Raw genomic sequence first — 17,183 nt, forward strand, 5'->3', positions numbered from 1 at the left:
GATGTCAAATTACCCTGCTGCTAGATAGGGCACAATAACCTAGTTATGGGCCTTATAAAGGGTCTGGTGTTCCACGGACCCGGAGACTCACGGGGGCATGAGCTGGCTGTCCAGCCACCGCTGCACCGGTGGTCTGAGAGCCATATTACAGTTTGGTGGTGGGACCACCGCAACTGCCAGGGAACCGCATGCCCTGGTGGTGGCACGGTGGTCAGGGGCTCAAAATATGCTGGTCTTGCGGCTGCGGCACAGCCATGAATATTTTGAGTTTCCCCATCGCCAGCCTTGCATGGTGGTCAGCACCACCATGTAAAACCTGGCAGTGGGGAAACAAAGGGGGCCCTACAAGGCTACCCGTGCCCCCATGAAGGCAGATGCATGCCGGGGGGTCATATGTTCTGTTAGCCTGTGTGCAAGCACCCCCCAGTTTACAGTCCATGGTGTGATGGAATGCGCTGTGGTGGTCCCAAGAGGGGTGATGGTAAAGGCCCATTAAGGCTTTTTACTGCACCACAATGGCGCCGTCATGCTGCCCGCCCCCAGACAATGTATTGAATCATTATGTGGCAGGGGAGCAGCATATGGGTGTGGTGGTGCGGGTGATGGTGAACCGCCCTGCTCCTGCACTGCCAAACTCGTAATAAGGCCCTATGTATTCATTTTACAACTTGACAAGTGTCAATCAGAAAATAAACATTCATTGCATTTCAGGACCTGCAACAAATGAGCCCAGCACTAAGATAATAAAGTCACAGATACACTGATTCAAGACGGATGCTGCAGAGCAGAGGCACACACCCTGAGGAGCAATCCATTTAATTTCCATGTTCAACTGTTGGGGTGTCAGCCTGGAATACTAGTGTGCAATTACTGTCACCATAATCCATTGGTGACCCCTGCACTAGATGGGCAACAAATGCTGTTCTTGAGGAATTGGTATGTCCAACTACGTCATCTCAAAAAATGTGAGTATTAAATGAAAACATGCAGCATAACTTCTCTCTTGGTTGTTCCTGCAGAGGTGGCATGCATCTTCTTGGCATGTTTGCTTGTGAGCTAATGTGCACATTGCCCTATCAACCTTTTCTTGCCAATTCTTCAAGTGTATCTCATTTTAACCTGCACAGAATAGTCAGCCAATTCTAAAAGGTGGGCACAGTAGATAGATACAGTTCAATATGCATGTGCACCACAGTTGTTGGCTCTTGCTTAAAAAAACACTAATGTCAGGTTACTCACATGAAGATCTCCATTGGAGAGATGTGATTGAGGGATGATGACTCAAGAAGCATAAGTGTGAGGGCGGCAGACATGGCTTACTCATCATACTACCTGGACTTGGGATGGCCAATATATATCATAAACAGGTGCCAAATAGTTATATTTGATGCCATGCAACCACACTGAACCTACATTCAAATTATTTGGCTGACTACCAGCCTGAATATGCCTTCACCCCCAGATAGAGTATTGCAGAAGAATTCTTTCTGGCAGCAAGCTCCCTCACGGTTCAATTAAAGAGATGATATAGCTCATCAATCTCCTTGTCACTCACTGCATAGAGAAACAAAAACACACGTTACTGAAAGAACATCAGGAGCATATGAAGAATGCTTAACTTAATGTCCCTGGCATCTAAACAAATTAATGAAAATAATACTTTCAGGATAATTTAATGATGAATCACTTTCAGAAAACCTACATACATGAGCTATAGAAAATCATTTCCACTTTTGCTTATGCGCATATTTCTCAACTCACCCTCATTTGGATGATGTCATACTCCCTGTACATGTCTTCACCCTTCAAAAAATATTGCAAAGTCATCCTGTGCCCTGGACAGCCATACTTTTTTTCTGACTGGTACTGGTGGTAAATGACACTGACTGACCCTGGACTCTGCTTAACCAGACCCAAGGCCTGTGTAATGTTGAAAAACACAATTAGAATACAGTGAAAACACCAATATACACTAGGGCGCACTATAGGTTAGGGTATCCTAATGATTGGCATGACCTCCCCTTTACGACCTTAGTACATAATTGGGTAAGGAGATTGAAACTACCTTTATATCCCTAGTATATACTAGGACATGGCAGTTTAGAGGTCAGCAGCCCTTTCTGCACCTGCATGTGTGCCCTTCTGAAACCTGGGGTCAGTTTAAGAGCAGCTGTGTTGCAGAACGGCTCTCTCAGCCTCGCCAAGAAGATGCTCGCCCTCCTGTGCCTCATGGCGGTCGCTGGTCTGGGCTCTGCGGTGCCCTTCTCATCGTTAACCACCCTCCCGACATTCAATTTCTTTGGAAACCAAACCCGAATGATCGGCAATCGCCTGGGACGGGCTTTGTCACCAACATCCCGAGCTGCATCTCCGGCGCGGGGTACACGCCCACCTCCGTCCTGGTCACGGTCTCCAGCATCGCCATGCCAGGTGTGACGGACACAGATGCCATCAGATCCCTCCTGGTCGTCCCCACATGAGGCTCTGTAAATTACGAATTTGTTCGTGCTCAGCCTCCATTTTGTGATCGCCGACATTTTATGTTGCCCTCACTCAGGCAGCGCGGCGAACGCAATGTTTTTGTCGTTTCTGCATTTACGTGTCAGGTGGCTTCTTCGCCTATGTTTACTAACGAGTGTCATGGTCTGGCCGAGTACACTAATTCATGTCTGAGCTGATTAATCCCCATCCAGACTATTTGTTGGTTCACACCATTGTTTCCTTTAAGTTATCTTATCTGCTGTCCTTCGCTACATGTCTCATGCATTCTCCTGTTTCACGACTGTCCTTCTCAACATGCAGCCGTGTTTTCTCTACTTGTAAATTGAATTGTGTGGATTCATTTGTAATTTACTTAAGGGGTCGAGTGACAAACAGAATCAGGAACTTCAGTTGCTTTGGTCTTAAAACTTTGTCTATAACATTTGCCTATAGCTCATGCTGTTGTGTGATTGTATTTTGCATTGTATTGTGTCGTATATAAACCTGTGCGCCACGGAGTTAAGTGGCAGTCTCTTTTGAACCTCGTTATACCAACGACTTCTAAGACCACTGTACTAGCTGCAGCTAATAAATACCATATTCTACGCCAGACGAAGAGTCAGTGTCTCAGTTTCTGACAAGGCAGGTGAATCCCGGGGATTTCAGGAGTACCCTGCGCCGCTGGGCCTTAAGGCTGCTGTTCTCCACACGGCGCAGGTGTACTATGAGGGGCAGTTCAAGAGGGTACCCTGCAGGGCGGCCTGGGACCTGCTCCAGATCAGCATCAAGGGCCTAAGCAGCAGCTTCACCCTGACCACGGTCCTCGGTTACCAGGTGGGGACGGAGGACTGCGCCGCAGCAGCGGGGCCCCACTGCAGCCAGGCCCTGCAGCCCTCATCGACCTACAGGGTGAATTTCTTTATTTTGGATGAAAACAACGCAACACAAGCTTACACTGGCTGGTCCAAACCCATAAGTACTCTAAACGTGACTGACGTGATTGACCTGGACCTCGGCCTCTCTGGCCGCTCCGGCGGGATGGTTACCATCACCGTGCTGCTGGCATTGGCGCTCTTCACGCTGGTTCCGGCTCTCATTGCAGCACTGGTCGTTGGGCGGGAAAAATCACCGCTCCCCTAAAGGTGACATCGGCCATCACAGTGACTGACAGACATTTGCAGCGCATCCCTCGCGCCCCATGAAAGGAAATCAGGTGTTGTGCTTAGGGGGGACGTTTCTTCCAAAAACACCCTCGCTTCAGAGCATTGTCCCAGCAGATTCATGTAGATGACCTTTCAGCTTTTGTGATACAGAGCAATGCTTCAAGACGCAGCCCTGTTCATTGTCAATGGTGGGGTAAAGGTTTTCTTATTGCCACATATTTAATTGTATATTGCAGCTGCAAGGGATTCTTCTGATACAGCACCCGAGCAGTGCACAAAACTGGCCTGTATATAGTTGAAATGATCCTTTCTTCCAGCGCCTGACTCTTGATCGGACCTCTCGCTTGCTGGGGGAGGGGCTGGGTTGTATGACGTAGGCCTCGGTGACCTCTCCACATTCCTGCTGGGGTGGGGGGGTTTGTATGACAGGAACTCCCGTGTCCTCACTATAGAAGATGATCTCGTATGGGTAGAACCTCAGGTTACCATATCTACTTTGTAAATGCACAAACTGTTTATATGTATCCACCCACGAAATAAAGATGCTATTTACTTTAAAAAAAAAGGCAAATTGTGCCCAAACTCGACTTTAGTGTTTGGGGCACTTACAAATTGATAAACTACAATGTTTGGACATATTAAGTACCTCCAGAGTCTCCCCTACATGTCCCAGGGATGGGGGGTCGGGTATTCATAAGGACGGACCCTATAAAATAATTTGTATATAGTCCTTGAGGTTAGTGAAATTGCACATTTCACTACTCACTTTGCAGTGATGTGCTTCCCAAATTCAGCCTTTGTGCTAGCAGCACGGTGGAAGGCAGATCTGCAATATTTTTACATATTCAGAACCCCTAAAGTATCCCCTGGGTTTTCCAGGGGTGTGGAGTTCTGTGGATATAGTTAGGGCCCTTATAATCAATGTTTTATAAGACCAGTGTTGGATAAATGGCTCAAGTCATTTTTCCCATTGCAAATCCCAAACTACATAGGTTAACATGACAAGAAGTTATTAAATAATAACCAACATCAAGGAGGTGATAAAAATAGCACTCAAGAGTGTCCTCGAATGGTATTGATAAATCCAACAATATGGTATTGTTGAATTTATTCTAAAATGTATTAACAAGAAGGTATAAGACTTTCTTGTTGGTAAGCCAAAATGCAGCCATCTAGTGCTTGGATCTGATTGGACGGAGTGAAGTGGATTCATCAGGCTGCTTTGATAAGATGACAAGTAGCCCAGGGGGTCAGGTAGCGATACTGGGTTCTGATACCTAAAAATGCTATGCAAGGGCGAGGGGTCGTAAAACATGTTCTTCAAAGAGAAGAGGGTACAGACAGTGTAAGCCAGGTCCAGTTACTGCCCTCCCCTCTGAACACAGCCAGATGAAAGGCTTAAGTCAGGAATTGATGCAAAGGAGAGTGGGTATATGTAAATGAGCCATCCGATGGGCTGGTTTAATTAGCTCTTTTCTCTCTGCTGGAAAATCAACCATGATCAATTTTGGAGAAATGGTGCTTACTGGATGAATACAGTGCCACACTTTGGTGGATGTGGCCATAGCCTGGGATGTTGCCCTGCACCTCATTGGACAGTAGTGCCCTCCTGCTTGAACCAGAGAACTTGGAATAAGTATCTGAGAGGGGCAGAGCCTCTCAGATGTTCTGCTTCAAACTTAAGGAAGAATAAGAGTCCATGATGAAAGTTTGATTTATATCAACCAGGGCCTGCATTCAAACTGACTGCGACTGCTGCACAATCTGGAACTACAGCCCTGTGGATCAAACCTGCTTCAAAAGGACTAAAGAGTGGACTCCCTTCAAGCTACAGGCTAACAGGGCTCTCCTGGGCTCTTACCACCAATAATCCCCAGCTTGGAGTACTATCAGTGGATTTGTAAGGGTATTGTCCAAGTGGATTGTAGGAATGAAGTCCCAAATTTTTAAAGACCATCTTGGAGCTTTCAGACCCTCAGAGTAAGTTTTAGACATGTCGGGACCCTTAAAGAAACTCCAGGAAGAAGTTCCAGAAGTTTGGAGACCTTTGGAGCAACTTTGGAAATAAGCTCCATAAGTGGAGTGACTTGACATGGCCAGCTAAGCCAGCGACCCTCAACCACGATTCGGACTGTCTTCCAGGTTCATCCTGCTTAAAAGCTGCAGAGGTACAACTTCCAGAGCTGAAAACCAAGCTGGCGAACCCTCACCGAATCTGGTCTGGTGAAGTGCAGTGAGGGACCCCTGAAGAAAAATATCTGCAAAAGTTTCTAAGTCTGAACGTAGAAGAGGTGACCGGGACCAACTGCAAGAGTCAAGTCGCCCACTTTCAAACGCGAGCTGCCCTGGATCCCTGGGTCATCCCTCTGAAATGCTCAACATCATCCTCCCTACAGGTTCAAAATTTTGAAAGATCTGTATGCCAGTCCTACAAGAGAACGCACGTTGTCTGGCTGTTAAACACCTATTGTGATCTTACAAAGACGTAAAGCACACAGACCTCTTGCAATTGGCTGGCTTTCATGTCACTCTCACTTGTTTGCTTCCTATTCATTAGCCTATCTTCTTCTTATTATTTTTTTGCCCTCTCCTGAAGCATAGCCTCTTTTCCATCCTTTAGATTGACTGGCTTCCAATCTTCTACTGCTCACTTTTAGGGAACTTTTTTTTTTTTTTGTTAGTTGCTTAATAAGAAAGAGTACACATGTTTTCAGGATCTCTCCATGGGGTGCTTCTCTCCCTCCTCAAAAACCATGTCATTTTAAAAGACTGAAAGCAATGAGTTCAAAGTAAAGTTTTGAGCTATCAAAAGATATGTTTTCTCTTCCTTCAGCATTTCGATTTTTTTGATTTTACTTTTTTTTACACAATACTTTGCAGATAAACAATGGCAAAGCCAATAGCTTGGCACCTACATTCTAAAGATAAGACCTAGTGGCTTTACCAATTCTTGTTCACATTCGCAACCATCAGTTCTTCTGGTTCCTTTACAGTACCACTGTGCCACCTTACACTCTGGAACCACTATCTCCATACATGCAAGTTGCTAATTAACAACCCATACCTGCATCAATACATACATAACTTCACATAATAGTTCTTAGCCACTTAGCTGAAACATAATGTCCTTAACATCTCTATCTCCTGGGACGCAGTTTTTCTACGTGCTTCTGCTTCGTGCTTGGTCCTGTTACATGGTTACCTATAATTTGTAATCATATTTCTTCCTTGGACCTATCATCGAACATTAAGGCAGCATCTTGAAGAACTCAGAGTCTGGGGATATGTCAAATAAGCACAAAAAATGCATATTTCTTCGAACTCCTATTTCCAAGATTCTAGCATAGTGTTTGTATTACATAGACCTATTAGGGATTCTTGATAATATTCCGTAAAACAAGGAATGCAGAAAGGTATAACTTATTCACCAGTAAACACGCAAAGCACTTTGGTGGTGAATCAAAATTCAGCCATTACACTCATCATTCTTATATGATTTATTCCATAGATTTGTTCGAATGTTTTCAAATTTTAAAATGTCTTCCATATATAATTAATTCGTAGAAAGTTTCCCCAGTGTTGCTGAAATAGTCACCATAGACATTAGTCAACACTCTTTCTCAGTTCTCTAAACTAAAAGAATGTATTTGTCAATAGGGCACAAAACATTTAAATGTCTAGTGAATTTACCTTTTGATGACAAGGTGAGAATAAGCCGAGTGTTTAATCTGAATGAGTCGGCCAATTCTCATTTAAGCACCTCTACATGCTCAGAAAACCTGCTTATAGTAAGGTGGTGTTGTGGCCTGATTGTGAATTGCTGTAGCTGTGTAACAGAGGCAAAAATTGAGCTGTAAAACATGTTGCACTAGGCAAACACAACTGATGTGAGAAATATGATTTCCTAGTATTCAACATGTGTCAGACCCTTTGTTTTGTTTAATGTGGGTGTATGCAGTGTTATGTTACATGCGATCAGAAACATACCAAAGTGGCACTGAGGTGCCTCCAGGGTGCGGCACAGATCAGCAATGCTGAAGGCGGTAGACTAAAGGCTTATATTATGCATGGATTGCATTTTTTTTCGTATTCGAGTTCCAAAAAATTGCAGACTCAGGTGAAATGGTCATGCTTTTTCTCAAAATGTAGACTTTTGAAAATAGTAACTTCTCTGACAACTGCTGTCTCAACATGGAAAGGAAATACATTCTTCTAAATGAGCCCAATATCCGGCGGAAGAAGCCTGTGAATGTAATATGGAAGCCCTGGTGATTTTACCCGATACCTCTCTCTGTCAAGCCAGTATCATAGGGAGACCCGTGGTTGACGACATTTTGAGACCATAGGTTTTCCCGTATGTCAAGGGCCAGCTACTACATACGACGATTATTTCTGCACCCTTTCCACTGCTTTTGGTGGCAACATCAATTTCTTTGCTCACGTGCGTCAACTGAGGTCACTCATCATGCACCCATCACACCATTATTAGAGTTAGCTGCTACTTGCAGCAAAACACCCCAACTAGAAACACAAGCCCATAAGCACACCCTGACAGAGGATGTCCGGTTTGAAAGTATTGCCGTTCTATTCTGCATTTCAGCGAAACCCGAGTGGGCCCCCAGCAAGGTACATGAAAGTCCCTCTTTCCGGCCTTAAACAGGAACTCTCAGATCAGGGTACTTTGCTGAGGGGGCCCTTGGAGCTTGGGTGGAACCCCTCCTCCCCCCCGTACGGGGGGGGGCTATGTTTCAGCCACTGATTTCAATTTAAATTTATCAGAAGACGCAACAAAGAACGGCTACCAATTCCGCAAGCAATCCGAATGGATAAACACTTGTGCTAGCCTCATACAGCGACCTGAAGTTGTGTATGTGAAGTGGTCAACGAAAGAGCAGGTTCATGCGTTTGACATCCTTATTTAGCTGTTGAGTCCCGAGCGAAGGCCAAAGTCCAGCTTTACAGTAACAAAACACTGCAGCATCTGCAAGTTCTTAAAATCCTGTTAAGCAGATGTAATTCCTGGCATAACTAAGCGCTTGCCAGCCCTTTTTTTGTTACATTCCAACAAGACCAAACAGGAAATATATTTCCTTCGGTCTAAGAATTTCAGAAAAAAATGAGCGCGGCCGACACAGCAGCGAAGACAAGGAGACTTTTATTGCTTCAGAGCCATCAATTACCAAGCTGACTGTGAGAGGAAATGGGCCACACTCTGAGTCTCTCAATGAAGTGAGTCAGTTTCATTGATGCTGAATCATGCTTTTTTTCTTAATATTGCACATTTTAGACTCTTTTTACCCACTCTTCTCTCTCTCTCGCAGGTGCAACGGCTTCGTCGCAGTTGGGGCCTTCATCTTATTTTTAACTCATGCTTTCTAGTCAGAAATAAAGATTTCCATGTACCTTAACAATCAGCGCTAACATTCTATTTTTTCTTAGTTTAGCAAGGACTAAAGTATACTTCAAAACAAAACCAATTTTATTCTTCAAATGTTACTTATTCTGGAAGTGCAAAAACCACCATGAATCAGGCGAATTACATTAGCCAATATTCCAGGCCATACACAAAACCAAAGACGGGATATATCCCCAAAGCAAAAAAATTACTTACAAACAAACAGAATACACTGCTCAATTGAGTGACTTGTTCAGCAAAATTTGCTGCTGAAACTTGCTGAGTGACTTTGTTGTAATTTTAGCGTTCGTGTTAGCATACCTTGTGCATACTTTGTGCTACTTACAAAACTACATGACTTAGAGTTCCCACACTTGTTTTTTTTAAAAGCAAAACACAAATATTGGAGAGCCGGAAACGTATTACAATTTCGTTTACACAAAATATTCCTAGTACCCACCATAAAAATTCCACACACAAAAAACTATATTGCATAGGTTAATACATTCATTTGAAAAACACAATAGGCCTGACTTTATTACTAAAGATGGGTATGTATGTGCGCCTGTGTGGTTTGTGGATTTCTGTGTCACAATTTGGACAGATTGTGAGTGGGTGTGTGGGTGAATCTAGATAAGTGGTTGGTGAAGTTCCTGAGTACTTACTGGTAATCTTCATTACTCCTAGTCCTCCTCATCCTCGTTGTATTCATTATTTGTATGGTAACTCACACTGAGAGACAGAAGAACTCTCAGTAAGTGCAGCAAACAAAAGCTGAACACCTATATGTGGTTGTCAAAAAATAAGATGCTAAGCAGGTAGCTTGATCCAGTCAAGAGATGATGGGCAGTTCGTATTTAATTGACAAAGGTTTACAATTAATGAATATGGTAAATGGCTTACATATCATTAATCCTTGACCCAGATACTAGTTGTAAAGAATACTAAAGCTAAGAAGCCTTCTCAACCCAACAGTACAGCAACTATACACTGTGCCTCTAATGCAGTTCATCCAGTAATTTCAAGGGGGAAAAACTTTTAAGATAAAATGGATCTGGGAATCACCACACCAAAGTTTCACCAAACATTCTCCAGACTGAAGTCTATTGTGTTAGACAACAGTATTGGTAAAGTCTCAAGAATCAGCCAAGCAAAGCTTAGCCACATGAAGTCCCTGAAATTCCACTCAAGAAACAGAAGATCTCTTTTGAACCTGCAGTAAATCCCAATCAGAAGAGAAGCCAGAGCCAAAGAATAGGTCAACACTAGAGTATACCTAATTCACCTTCTGGGGGTAAAACAGGAAGATTTTTGTCCCTGGCCCTCTGGCCCAAAAGTCAAACAATTGAATAGAAAGGAAAAATAGGTGGGATCTTTCCAAGTATGTCAGAGGTGATCCTTTATCATCAAACAATTGTCAAGGAGGCAGGATAACAAAAAAATACTCAAAACAAAACCTATTAAACCCTACATACAGCAGAAGTAACTTTAGCAAAAGCAAACTCACGTTGAGACGAAGAACCGAAGAACCAAATAATACACTAGAACAGACAAAAACAGCACCTGGCATAACAGGAAACCTAGTTCCCCAATATTGACATGCAAAGTTAGCCATCACCAAGAATGTCACATTTGTGGTCAATAATGTAATGTCCATAGAGCGCATGGATTAAAAACCTTGTAGATACCAAAGGTAAACCCCAAGGAGGAGTTATAGAATGAACCATAGGACAGTCTTTTTCTTCACAAGCACTTTTTTTTCATATCAAGTGTTTTTTCACAATAGTCAACATGTGTTTTGCCATAGTAACGACTTCATCAGGGCTGCAGATACCAAAGAAATACCAAAACATTTTTTGGGCTGATCTTAAACAACATATAAAGCAATGAAATACCACCACCAGCAACTTCAAGATGCAACATATCTTGCATGCGCACACAGTGAGAGTAGTGTAGGCAAATCATGTAACCATTTGTAGTCACACATGAATAATGAATAATGCACTGGATGACATATTCACCCACAAAAAGGCAGGTAAAGAATCATAATCATGAGACCATACTCCTGAAATGACATTGGTGAATGGAGTCAAAAGAATTAGTTACACATCTCTAGTAGTGCCCTAGACCTTGGTCAGTATTGTCCAAATATCATGAGGTCAGGGCAATTACAGGCTATCAAGAACCCACATGTAGGTGAAAAGCAAGAAGGCCATATAGTCATATTACCTTCATATCTCAATTCCCGATATATACACAATGTTGCTCTTAATTAGCACAAGTCACAAGTCCACCTAAAGAAATGACATGTGCCGATAAAAATCATGTCCAGCACTTAACACCCCATGTACTCATGTCCTGAGTCAAAAACCTACTCACTCTATTCAGAGAAAAAATAAGCTCAATGTTGTAAATGTTAGATTCCAATATTTGTAGATCCGACTAGAACCTGTAATAGACCAAAGTGTACTGGTCTTTGTAGGTACCTAGAATATTATTCTATCCGCTATGTTCACCAATTAACATTAAAAGGTAAACGTGGTTCACCACTATTTGGAAAGTTTGTCCGTAGTCAGTATGCTGCAGGTTTCTGTTCTGCAATATGGTAATCCGGGTCCAAGTACAGCCCTGCAGTGTCAAATATTATAAGAGATCACTAAGTAACAAGCGCAATATAGCTCCAATATAAATAAAGTCAGGAACGATATCATAGACATTAGGAAGTTTCGATATTTACTACAAACTCCGATTTATTCCGAACTGTCAGTACGCGGTGAGTTACGGCATTTACAACGAGCGCCTTATTGGATTTCAGTGTGTAGGCAACAGAAATAAATGACGGACTGTCAGTCTGATTAAGTACAGTACAGAAACATATATTTTTCGCGCAATAACACAATCCACACACCATTATTGTCTTAGCAGAAAAGGCCACTTTTATTACGACAGGTAAAAACGTATCTTCCTTTATGCAAAGACTATAAACAATCATTGACATATCAAACCCCTTTTTGCATTATGCTTCAACCAAAAACCCAAAAACATTTTAGCATAATAAGCCCAAATAGTTCCAACAAAACTTGCAGAAATACACCCCATGTAATGCAAATATCCCTTCGTTTCCTTTCCCCTTCTTTGCTTACTGACCTTCCCCCAGCCCCCACCCCCAAAGGGATGGATAAGCCCACTCCAGACTATCCAAACCTTCCAAAAAAACCTAACTAGCAAGGAAACTTTTTAGGGAAAACTTTTACCTGTCTTATAGTGATGTAAAATTTATTTTTTTATTTTTATATATAGGTTGGGTGGGTGGGTCAAATAATAATGTCACTGCTATGTTCAACCACCAAAGTGTCCTCCCACCAAAAGTACTCCTATTTATCACCTACCAACATGTCCCACCCCTAAACCTACCTGCACCTATCGTGCCACGTGGATTGTTCCACCGCGTGAAAAACCCCAGGGGGAAACCAGCTAGCGCCATGCTCCCCCTGGGTTCCCATCGTGCAATAACACAATCCACACACCGTTATTGTCTTAGCAGAAAAGGCCACTTTTATGAAGACAGGTAAAAACTCATCTTCTTTTATGCAAAGACTATAAACAAATCATTGTCATATCAAACCCCTTTTTGCATTATGATTCACCCAAAAACATTTTAGCAGAATAAACCCAGCTAGTTCCAACAAAACTTGCAGAAATTCACCCCATGTAATGCAAAAATTCCATCATTTCCGTTCCCCTCCTTTGCTTACTGACTTTTCTCCCCCCGCCCCCACCCCCAAGGGATGGATAAGCCAGCTCCAGACTATCCAAACCGCCCAAAAAATGCCACCCAGCAAAACCAAAGAGTTTTCCTGGCCCCACTGAAATAGCTGCTAAAAGAGAAATTTTCATAAACACTTTTATTGAACCATTTCGTTCCAAAAATTAGCCAGCAAATCCCTCATTTCAAATAAATAATACGCTTGACCCAACTGTGATAAATGAACACTATATTCTTTGAATAGATGATCTTCAGCACCTGTAATATTGTCATGTGATAAAACTTTAATACCCATAGCTAGGCAAAAAACTTTAATCGGCTGATTAAGCTTCCTTCTGGCCTTTTCAATAGCTGCGTGGTTACGTGACCCTCTCCAAAGTTTTCTATATATGAACTCCGTCCAGACTAAACATGTGCCTGCCCAATTGTTCTTTACAACTGCAAGGTCCAACCTCATTTGCTTAATCAGGCCTAAACCCGACAAAGGCACTAAGTCGTTTTCACCTAAGTGTATAATTAACATGTCAGGAAAGCCTTGTGCAGAAGACAGCTCATTTAAAGTGGGAAACAAACCGGCCCACCGCATACCACCTTTTCCCTTCCAGAAAACTTTGTGCCCTTTGCTTGGAAGTCCCAGAGATCTGCCATATATCTGCTGTTCAGCAAAGAGCACTGCCCATTTTATGAAAGAGTGTCCACTATCCAGGTGCACATTTTTGTAGACAATGAACCCTTCACGCAAGCTAAACAGAAAAACAAAATTAAAGATGGAAAAAATGGACAATAGAAAAAATTCATTCCTGACATAGTGAGTACAACAACCCGATTTCCACCTCCTAATCCTCTTGATATCCTCCCAATCCCAACCCAACCTGGCCACCTCAGTAGCCACTCCAATACAAAAAGAGTGTGTGCCCAACAATAGAGGGTCTTTACCAAGCTTAACCATTGCCTTCCTTAACACGGCCAATAAGTGGGTACTAGAAATCTTGTTCCCTTTAAAGTGAGAAAATATTACACCAGGCCTGAAACTAGTGGATTCAGTGAATGACTCCCACTCCCTCAAAGGACAACAATCCATGACCCCACTACTGTTTAAGTGAACCCACATACCTTTGCCTATTTGATCTGTTTTTGATTACCTCAACCAGAGCCTTAGTTTATTTTCGTGCAACTGAACTCACTGCTCTGAATGCCGGCCTGATCACGCAGGCCCAATAATTCAGAAACCCTGAAAGCACTAAAAAATAGCCAAATCATGCATAACCTAAAACAAGAAACCTCCCAATCATCATAACTGTAACAACAACTGTTGCAATAAAGCAAAAGTAACTGGTTAAGATAATGGCAAAGCATAAGTGCGCTCTCTGCTAAAACTTTTCAAAATTTCTCTTAGCAGAACATCCTCTACCAGGTTCTGACCCCACCGTAATTATCCATAAAAAGAAATCCCTGCAAATTTTCCCGAAATGGTCATGTGAGATAAGCCCTTGTTAATTGAATGCAACACAAGCTGTAGAATGAAACGTTTGTTACCATCTAAGTTCCTGAGAACACATCGAGATTTTGCATAACTTAAAAATTCATTCCAACCCTGCTGACAGCTTCGTCTGGTCGAAGTCAATATAGATTTTTCAACTAATTTGATGATCCTCAATCCTCCAGCACCGAGGTGCTCTGCGGAATCAGAGTTTTGAAGCTGTCTGCCCCTGGCGCCAAGCTGCAAAATTAAAGCGAGACAAAGCATCTGCTATAGAATTGTTAATGCCAGGAATGTGCCTAGCTCAGAAAACAATATTCAACTTAAGGCTCTGTAACATGAAAACCCGCAAAAGGCGTAACACACGTTGATCTTTAGCTCTTTGATTATTAATAAGATCTACCGCAGACACATTTCCAACGTGAAAAAGCACACATCTATCCGGAAATTCCTCCCGCCAAACCAGCAAAGCGACAATCATAGGGAATAATTCCTGGAAGGCCATACTGCGCCCCTGTTGAAGCCAATGAGGGATCCACCTTTCTGCATACCAGTGACCTTCACAAAACAAACCAAATCCATGGGCCCCTGATGCGTCTGAAAAGGGTTGAATCTGCTAAATGGTATTGTCCTCAACAAAAAATAAGGAAACTCTGTTAAAATCGTCCTGAAACAGTAGCCAAATGCAAAGATCTTCCTTGATGGCCTTAGAAATTCTAATCCTGTGCTGAGGAAGGTACGCTCCTGACATTGCCATCCCCAAATGCCTGCAAAAAGTCCTACCTGCCCTCACCACCTGACAGGCAAAATTTAAATAGCCCAGTTAATGCTGAACCTGCCTAAGCTCAATCTTACCTTTATTAATTACACTCAACAGAAAGGACCTGATTTCCTGGACCTTCTCAGCCAGTAACCGGACCATCATATCCTGTGTGTTGATTTCAATTCCCAGAAAGGGTTTGGTGATGGGGCCTTCTGTTTTTTCCGGAGCCAATGGGACACCCAACTCCTTAGCCATGTCCTGAAAATTACCCAGAGCCCTGGTACACTGATCTGAATGTGCAGCTCTAACGAACATAAAGTCATCCAAATAATGACAAACATACTTATGTCTGCTTCTCTTGGTAAAGCACCAATGCAAAATGGTACTAAACATCTCAAAAAGAGCACAGGACACAGAGCAGTTCATAGGGAGAACTTTATCCACATAAAATGCTCCATTAAAAACATGCCTAAAATCTCAAATATAGATGGATGTGTCGGTAATAAGTGTAAAGCTGACTGAATATAGCTCTTCACGTATTCAGCCCCAGTCCCAACCATCCGTACCGATTTCAATGCTTCATCGACTGAGACATAAGACACATTAGTATCAGCAGGGGAAATGAAATCATTAGTGGATTGTCCCTCTGGCCAGGATAGGTTGTGAATCAAACGACATTTCCCAGCCACTTTCTTGGGTACTATTCCCAACTGTGATGCAATCAAATTTGCAAGAGGGCTCTGCCAGAATGGACCCATTATTCTGCCTGCTTGCAGTTCCGCATCTAATTTCTTTTGTACAATCTGTGGTGACTCGTTGGCAGATTTAAGATTATCTGCCAATCGATTATACCTTGGCCCTTGATAACAAATCTTGAAACCGTCCCGGAATCTCCAATAAAGTTTGGAAGCAGCTTCTGCATCTGGGTATCAACTCAGCCATGATTCAAGAATCCACAGCCTAATTGGGGTATGAGCCCTTTGGCATAGGTTGAAAAGCTGTACCCCTTCCCTTTTGAAATCTTCCCATTTCCTCAAACCTTTGATTGCTGAAACATTGTGTGATTGCATGTTTTCCCCCACATTGGGAACATTTATGTTTAAATCTACAGAACTGTCTAGTGCAAAAACCCCAGTTAAAATTCCAACAGGCTCCGGATACTGGAAGCTGTCCTCTACCAAAGCAACCCGCCCGATTTGGACGGGGTGAGGCTGAAAGGGCCGGTATGTAATTGGTAAACCACTTGCTGTATGAGTCAGTGCAGGCGGTTGGGTAGAGGACATCCACTGAAGCATAAGCTCAGCAGCAACGTCACCCCAATGTTTGTCGTGGAACATACTGACCCTGGCCCTAAATTCCTTGTCGTAGCTGAGCCACGCAAAATCCACCTAAGTGCATTTGGGCCTTACGAATTATATCCATGTATTTGAAGATGGCAACTGCCCTACCTTGATGTCTTTGCAATATACACTCGCATATATCAAGAAGGCCGACGTTCAATTCTCGATGTTCTTGGGGACCCTAGGACGTTTGGCAAGCTCCCATTCCTCTTCTTTGGACACCTCTTCAGCCTGAATGACCCTATGAAGTAATTTAAGCACATCAACAAACTCATGCTGCCAAATTCTATTCTTTATCTTATCTGAAAGATGAGTCCCCAATGGCATTGCTTGCTATACCCATATAAGGGAGCTTTCTCCCACTTTCACATTACTAGAATTACTTTCCTCAGCAACGTTTTAAGCCTGACTTGTATCCTTGCCTACCACAGCAACGCTACCTCCAGCTGGAACCTGTGCCGCCAAATTTCCCACACCCTCCCCAGAAATCACCCCAAGTCATCAGACAATGATGCATCACCCACACCCAAAGAACGTGTATTACGCTTGCTAATCATGCGAGAAGAAGCCCACCAATGTAGCCTACTTGTCGGTAACTAAGCGGAGCGTTTCTGAAATTCCTTAGGATCATTACACTGACGATGACCGTGCCGCTGTTCTTGTTCCGTTGTGCTGTCCGCTCCTGAATTCTGCAACACACTAAGAATATTGGTTGCCCCGACCCAAACTTTGAAAACACATTATCGTGCATTATCAACTGTACATTAGCATCAACAATCTCTTCCTCCAACTCCC

General features: G+C 43.0%; 1 pseudogene; it reads left to right on the forward strand.

Moving 5' to 3' along the window:
* The first annotated feature begins 2,200 nt into the window (after nt 1-2,200).
* LOC147722366 (uroplakin-2-like) lies at nt 2,201-3,621 on the forward strand (annotated as a pseudogene).
* The last annotated feature ends 13,562 nt before the right edge of the window (nt 3,622-17,183 follow it).

Source organism: Lissotriton vulgaris, chromosome 4_1, assembly GCF_964263255.1.
Source record: "Lissotriton vulgaris chromosome 4_1, aLisVul1.2, whole genome shotgun sequence".
Lineage (NCBI taxonomy): Eukaryota > Metazoa > Chordata > Amphibia > Caudata > Salamandridae > Lissotriton > Lissotriton vulgaris.